The following is an 8422-nucleotide window of genomic DNA, read 5'->3' on the forward strand; positions in this document are numbered from 1 at the left end:
TAGTGATCCATTCTGTACACCAGATCTCCAGCAGTAGACAGAGATGTAGACCCTCATTAAGACCAGCGTATTTCATACAAGTCTTAATGGCACATTTTACAACTCACGTGCCCCTCTCCATAAGTGTTACTCCTTCCAGTGTCTGCCATAGATTTCTGGTGTAATTTAACCTACTTTTGTGATGCAAATTATGATGAATTTGATGAGCCTTTCTTTGATATGCCCTGTTCCACCACAGCTTTGCCCACTTTGGCCAAGTTGATGAGGTCTGGCATAAAAACTTCAAAAGTTGCAAGATTTTTATGCAACTTCAAGTTGCATTAATTTTGCAAGATTTCAAGGGGTTTTGCTCCAGACATCTAGCCAAAACTCTTTGATGAATCAAGGCCATAGTACAGTATTTGTCATGAGAAAGAGGCTATTAGGCTACTTCAAAATCTTATATAACAGATATTATAAGCAGAGAGATGGTGACATCATGTTTTACATCACTGCGGAGATGATGTCATCAGGAAACACATATGCAGTTGCTTACAAAAGTATTTACACCTCTTGGCATTTTTCGTGTTTTGCTACCTCACAAAATGTAATTTCACAGTTTTTTGTAAAGGTTTGCATCAGCTCATCTAAAGAACATCCCGAAGCAAACAACAAATAGGACAACATTACTGAAAACTTTAGTGTGCATAACTATTTACCCCACCTAAAGTCAGTACTTTGTAGAGCCTCCTGTTGCAACAATTACAGCTGCTAGTCACATTGGATAAGTCTCTTTGAGCTTGCCACTGGGATTTTTGCCCATTCCAGAAGGCAAAATTGCTCCAGCTCCATCAAGTTAGATGGTTTCCTCTAGTGAACAGCAATCTTCAAGTCTGACCACAGATTCTCAATTGGATTAAGGTTTGGTCTTTGACTAGGTCACTCCAAAACGTTTACACTTTTCCCCTTAAACCTCTCAAGTGTTGCTTTAGCAGTATGCTTTGGGTCATTGTCTTGTTGAAAGGTGAACTTCCGACCAAGTCTCAAATCACTGACAGCCTGAAACAGGTTTTGCACAAGAATATTCCTGCATTTCGCACCATCCATCTTCCCCTCTACTCAGACCATTTTCTTTGTCCCTGGCACTGGAAAACATCCCCACAGCAGGATGATGTCACACTAGCAAGTTTCACTGTGGGGATGGTATTCTTGGGGTGATAAGCTGTGTAAGTTTTGTGCCAGACATAGCATTTACCTTGGTGGTCAGAAATTGAAATTTTGGTCTAATCTGACCACAGCACCTTCTTCCATACATTTGGAGGGTCTCCCACGTGTTTCTTGGCAAACTCAAAATGAGCCTTAAATTTTTTGTCTGTAAGTAAAGGCTTTTTTTCTGGTCATTCTTCCATAAAGGCCACCTCTATGGAGTGTACGCTTTATTATGGTCATATGGACAGATACTCCAGTCTCTGTTCGGGAACTCTGCAGCTCCTTCAGGGTTACCTTTGGTCTCTGCGCTGCCTCCATGTTCTTTCCATTTGATGATAATGGATTTGATGGTGCTCTGGGGGATCATCAGTGATTGGGATATTTTTTATAACCCAACCCTGACTTGTTCTTCTCAACAACTTTGTCCCTGACTTGTTTGGAGATCTCTTTGGTCTTCATGGTATATTTGGAGATCTCCTAGGTCTTCATGGTGTTGTTTGGTTAGTGGTGCCTCTTGATTAATGGTGTTGCAGTCTTTGTGGCCTTTCAGAAAAGGTGTGCATATACTGACAGACCATGTGACAGTTAGATTTCACACAGGTGGACTTCCCTTCAAAAAGCATGTGACTTATGAAGGTAATTCAGAGCAAAAGGAGTGAATACATAAGCACATGCCAATTTTTATTTATTTGATCCCATAAATTTAATTTATGCCTATATTGTTCTCACTTCACTTACCTAGACTATATAGTGCTGATGCATCACACACAACTCAGATTACAAAAATATTTAAACACAGGTTGTAATGCAACAAAATAGGTAAAAAGATGACAGGTGGAGTACTTTGGCAAGCCACGGTAGTCATTTGATCAGGGTCGTTTGGATGTTTTGGGTTGTCATTGTGATTTAAAAAGAGAAAACACAGTAGTTTGACAATAAATGGCTTCACCCAACCACTAACCATGAGTTGAGAAAAACTTTTGATGTTATCATTCATATTCTCTCAAAAAAGGCCAAGAAAGCAAAAATTCTGCTGGGGTATGTAAACTTTTGAGCACAACTGTATATGGAGGTACAAGGAGAAGTGAGTATACAATTTTCTCAACTCCTTTCTGGCTCTCTATGTTCCCGCAAAATGGCGGCTGGCTGAGGAATCACAAAAACTTGTGATTCTTTTGAATCTGGACTTTTTCGTATAATGTGAAGGGAATTTGATTCATTACTAATAGATATGATCTATGATGGGGTTTTATCGTCTTGTTTCTCAGAGACTCCAGTGATGATGAAACACTCACTTTATGGATGGAAGGAACAAAATCCATCGCAATTAAAGATTTGACCAAAAGGGAAAAAATGAAAAAAGCAATTAAAAGTCGATTAAAAGAAACAATTAAAACACGAGGAAAAGGCAACGAACTTATCGAAAAATATAAGTCTTTGATACCCAGCGACTCCGAAGATTTTTCTGGGCCAAGCGATGACGATGATTCTGAGTAAGTCATGTTATTTTTCTACACTCAGTCCATCCGCTCTCTGTATGTAGTTCTGTACTGAATAGTTTTGATGTCCATATCCACATTCTTATGGCTCTATAGTTGAGGATCTGCTTATCTCTTTTATTACATCTTCACAGAGAAAGTGACTTTGAATATCAAAGTTCCAAGGCAAGTGATCATATTTTCGATGCGGACTGGAAATTACCAACTAGGACCAGTGATCAGAGCCCTGATATGGTTCGGCTATCCGATGTCACGAGCAGGAAAACAAGAAATGAAAGAAGCCAGGAGGAGGAAGTAGATGTGGAAAAGGGTCTTCAGTAATAATACCCTCAGCCCTTTATATTATCTATGAAATCTGCTTCATTGCCTCTGCCAATCTTCTTGGATTTAATCAATTAGGATACTTGACCTAACCTACCAAGTATGACCTTACCATCGGATTTGACCGGATATGACCTTAAATTTCCACCTACCAGAAATGACTGTTACATCATATGTCATACACCACTAATAACATCTTGAGTGCTGTCGCTGCTCATGAAGCTTCTTAAGATCTATATCTCCCTGTATTCCTTCTTAGGTAATCTTTGGCTGAAAATAAAGATGACACCTGCTGCCAAGTGAAATTGTCTTGCTTTCTACTGATGATTGAGAAACTGTGACATTAATGTTATAAATGACCAGTGTATGGTAAATGAAAGAAAGTACATTTGAAATTCCCGCTTCATTTTCATGTTGGGGTAAAGTCAGAGAACTTAAAAATAACACAATCTAGATAGCACACCCTATAATCAACCAGCATGCTCAGCAATACTAGCAATATCAAACATAGAGCCAGAACTTGCCCTCAAAGCCACAATAAGTAAAGGCTTTACATTCAGTTGATCTGGTACGATACTACATGGTGGGCCATTTATATGGATACACCTGGGTGGGCCATTTATAAAGTTGCATCCAAAATGGCCGACTTCTAAATGGCCACCATGGTCACCATCCATCTTGAAAAGTTTTCCCCCTCCCATATACTAATGTGCCACAAACAGGAAGTTGATATCACCAACCGTTCACATTTTATTTAGGTGTATCCATATACATGGCCAACCCAGGTGTATCCATATAAATGGCCCACCCTGTATGCACTATGGTTGGTCCTATTAGTGTATTGTCTCTGTATTATTCTCTGTTACTATTGCTCGAGATCTATTTTTTTGTGCTATTGCATGCTAGCTAGTCACTTTCCTAAATTTTTATGCTCTCCCTAGAGATGATTGAATCTATTGAAATTCAAATTCACCCCAAAATTTTCAAAAAAAATTAGTTTTACAGTAAACCAATTTGTCACAAATCTAAATACTACAAATCCTCCAATTGCCCTGAATAGTTTTTTTTAATTCTCTGAGGTCTACCAAGATTGTATTGGACCCCTTTCAAGGTCTTTAGCACAAACATAGCCTTTGTAATGTCAAAATAACCTCACCATAGAAACGGATAACAACTTGCCCAAGCAATAGCACAGCGCACTGACAGACTCTTCATGTTTTTGTTTTCCAATAAAAAAATGGTCCAAAGATTCTCTATTAGTCAGGCAGACTGTGCAGAACACAGGCTCAAACTGACGGTGTCACCCTCAGAGGTAACGTTATCTTGCTGTGATTGAGACAAGTGATAAGCCATATATTCAATAATGCCCCCACTTCATTTCACTTGAAATGCTTTACTAGAGGGAGAGGAGGCCAATTGTGGTCTGCGTTTGAAAGTATTACTACCGGGACAGGTAGTGCTAATGGCGGCACTGATTCTGCTGCTGATAGTGGCTCCCACATTCTTAGCCATAGTATGTTTTCTTTCTTACTCTACCTCCATCCATTGCCATTGCCACTTTTTGACAATCTTTTCAACCCCAATTATTCAAACTTTATCAAAAGGATTTTAGTTCACACTCCTCCCCCCATGGCTTACTGCTGCTGCTTTCTAGTGCATTAAGAATGAAGAAAACAAAATATGTAATTCACATGCAGCAGGACAGATGCAGCTGCACCATATCACTGATCATTCACACAAAGTCTGGCACTGCTGCTGCTACCACCTCTCTTATTTCTCTCTTCCCCTTTCAAGTGAATCTCTGTATTATTCGCAGACTTCTACTCTCATCTTCTTCAATGTTGTAGCTGTACAAAACATTATGGTCTATTTGTCTAAAGTTTTAGGGCTTTCTCTTCCTATAGCTGAATTGTGAGCTTTGTCAAACTCTCACAATTCTAACTCTAAATAAAATGGCTGTGGCAATACCTGCCTCAGCTTTTATACAGGCTATGATAGTCCTTCCTGATCAGCTGCACATGAGGTTAATATGAAGCATTTGGTGTACCTAATGTGGCCATGATGTGATGGAGTCGATGGAAGCCTAGATGAGGAAAGGTGAGAAAATTGGTCCTGATTCATGCCTTCTTTATGCAGTAAAACTAGTTTTAATAGTGACTTTTATGCTTGCATCTTCTCCATTAGCCACTTTTTTAATTTAATGCTACTTAGTTTTGTTTTTTTGGCTCGACAATATGGTTGAATATTCAGATATTTCAGCCTAATTTATCTTTTGCGGCTTTTCAAAATGTCGAACAATTTTAGCCCAGTTGTGCTCCAATATTCTACTGGAGTCCAAAATTTGACACATTTTATTTTTGCGCAGTTGAAGACTAACACGCAACATTTTAAAGGACTATGCAACCTTTTACTCTATAAAGGCAAAAAAGGTGAAAAACAAAATAGAGAGCAAATTCAATTTTTGCTTCTACTTCTTTCATTCTACTGGTGGTTTTTACGATTGCAAGCAAAATAAGAACACCAGAAAGACGTCACAAAAGACGCTTAAGGGAAAACACCGCTGACATTTATCTGAATCATCTTCTGCTTCAAAAATGATGTGGGTACACCGCTATTTAAAAGACTTATTGTGCATTTGTGCATATACTCTTAGAGGGAATATGTGTGGATGAAAGCAGGATTATTTAGGGATAATTATCCTGTGAATTTGACCATTTGCAGAAAATCCTTGGTAAAATCCAAGAAAAAATCATATGCGGACAAGCCTTTAGGTTCCACTTTTGCCAAACATATCCTTAAAATGCAGGTAAATAATAATCTAAAGTCTGATATAGCCATAGTATTTTATCATTGTCCAAAAGATGGCAGTGCTGCGTTATTATGGAATCAATGAGTCCTTTAGCTTCAAGCGCTGCACATTTTTGATCGCTTCGGATAGAGAAGAGCGCAGATTCACATCCGCACATCTGCCTATATGTGTGAGAGGAATGCAAGAACACAAGTGATGGATGACAGGTCCAGAGAGTACATCACTCAACTATTACTTACCCTAAATCCTCTCTTAGGTTAGCTGTGCTGTGAAATCAGAAGTGATGGTGACCCACATGCCAACCTCCGGACCCCGAGTGAGATTATCCGCTGGCTGAACTGTAACGATAGCCATGCTTGCCAATAGAATGAGTGAATCTATTTTTTGCCAATTCTAATTTGTTACACATTTCTTTAAAATGTCCGCTCCCAACTCATTTCTCCTATTGACAAATGTTTGTCTTATTCTCTTTTTAGGTCTTTGGGTGTTTGCCTCTTCTTGTTTAGGTTGTATAGATTGAGATCAGTATTTATTTATGTTCTATTGGCTGTAAATTACTTTATAGAGCCTTGAATCTGTATTGAGTTGTCCGCATTTATTTAGCAGGTGGAGTCAGGGGTCTTTATTTATGAGGTCCTGGGTACTTATTGATTTAGGGTGTCAGGTCTGTATGTGTTTGGTAGGCATGGTTTGGTGTCAACATTTATTTTGGGGTGCTCCTTCTCAAAATTTGACAGGTTTGAGACTTTTTTCCCAGTACAATCTTTGTTTTCAAAGTTTCAACTTTAGGTTCTACAAGTCGACAGAATCTGATGATATTGGTGTGATCGGTGGACCAACTAATGTTTATGAGGGCCTTGGTAAAATAAGTAGTGAATGGATTTACACTGCCGAGGGTAAGTGTACTCGGAGGAATTTTTGGACAATTATCTGTCTAAATTCAGTCCTATACTGTATAATACTGTATGTAAAGCTTCCAGGAGAAGGTTTTTGGTTCCAGAGCTTTTCACAGACCTTTGCCAATGTAAACCTTCCAAGGCCTCCTCCATCCCCAGGTAGAAAACAGATACAGTAGATGCCTCTGTTATAATCACAGCTCCTGCAAGGAAATGAATAAATTTGAGCGGCCTGCTTCATTCACTGGCTTAGTCAGACTTTTACACAGTGACCTATAATGCAACCATCTACATTGTGGGTTTTGGGGGGGGAATTCTTTTAACAAGTATTCTGCAATATATTTTATTTTTTTTGCAAGTGAAATGTTAATGGTTAAAGTATGAAAACGTTAGCTGAAGTATAAACCTTGACAGGGCATAATTGTCTGATAGCATTAGGGGCCCATCAATAAATGGGTTTGGTTTGTGGGCACACATGAATTGGCCTAGACAATTACCCAGCATGGGCCAATGACGGCGAATAATGTCACCAATTTGTCCACTTTTTTCCACAAAAGTAGAAACCAAAAGGAATCCTATTCATGACTTTTGGCTTAGACAGGGCATCAAAGAGGACGGAACGGAAGAATGATTCAGTTTTCTCCCAATGTCTTTGGAGAAGGCGTCTAGGATACCCACATTTATGAAATTTGGTGGTGCTTTAAGCTTAATAGACCTAAAGAATCTAAACAGATCCAGCTCTAGCTGTAGCCCGTCCACACGTCAGCAAAGGGAAGAAGACAAATCCTTAGATAGCATGGACAATTGCATAGGGGGTGAGGGTTTTCTTTTTGTAGAAATATTTACTGCTAGACTTTCTTGTTGAGGCTTGATGCCTTCCCTTCTTTCCTTGTTTTCCTGCAGGATCTTTTTGGTCAATTGGAGGTAATTTCACCGGTGTCACATTCGCCCCTAAAAAAAACAGATTCCTCGGAGACACATTTTGAAACATGAGGATTAAGTCTTTTTTTTCCTTTGAAGATTATGAGTAGATCCAAAAGAAGTGTTCACTCTCTGCCAGATGTAGATATTTCCAGAAATGTAGTCCTCCATGTCACAATTCCATTTTTCTCCTTTAAGTCTTTTTTCTAGATCAGATTAGGTTACTGGGCCGTAACGTACAAGCTGGCACCTACACACTGCATTTTGTATTTGCTTGTGCAACATTCACACTGAATACCAGGGAACGCTGAGATGTAGCGTGTTATGGGCCATTAAACAACATGTGGGATGAGCCATCTGTTGAGTTTTTCACATGCACAGATGTATGTGTGATGATCATTACTAATAGTAATGAGCGAACGTGTTCAGATAAGGTGTTATCGGAACATACTCGTGTACTAACCGAGTGTCTTCGGCGTGCTCGAAAAATATGTCCAAGTCCCCGGACCTGTATGTCTAGCGGATGTTCGACAGCAACAACACATGCCGGGATTGCCTAACAATCAGCACGTTCGCTCATCAGTAATTACTAAGTATATATACACTTTGCATGAAATACTATTGTGTGTAGTTAGTCATTGAATAATTGTATGGAATCATTTTTTCCACTTTACATCCATTACAGTTTATCTTTTGTATTGTTTTATTTCAGATGGACTTTTTATGAATCTTAGTATTCATTGATTGTAATTAATGCTGAACTGGTAAAAAAAATAGCAATATACATC

The sequence above is a fragment of the Dendrobates tinctorius genome, unplaced genomic scaffold (assembly GCF_039654945.1).
Source record: "Dendrobates tinctorius isolate UK_male_01 unplaced genomic scaffold, ASM3965494v1 ptg000138l, whole genome shotgun sequence".
NCBI classification, from domain to species: domain Eukaryota; kingdom Metazoa; phylum Chordata; class Amphibia; order Anura; family Dendrobatidae; genus Dendrobates; species Dendrobates tinctorius.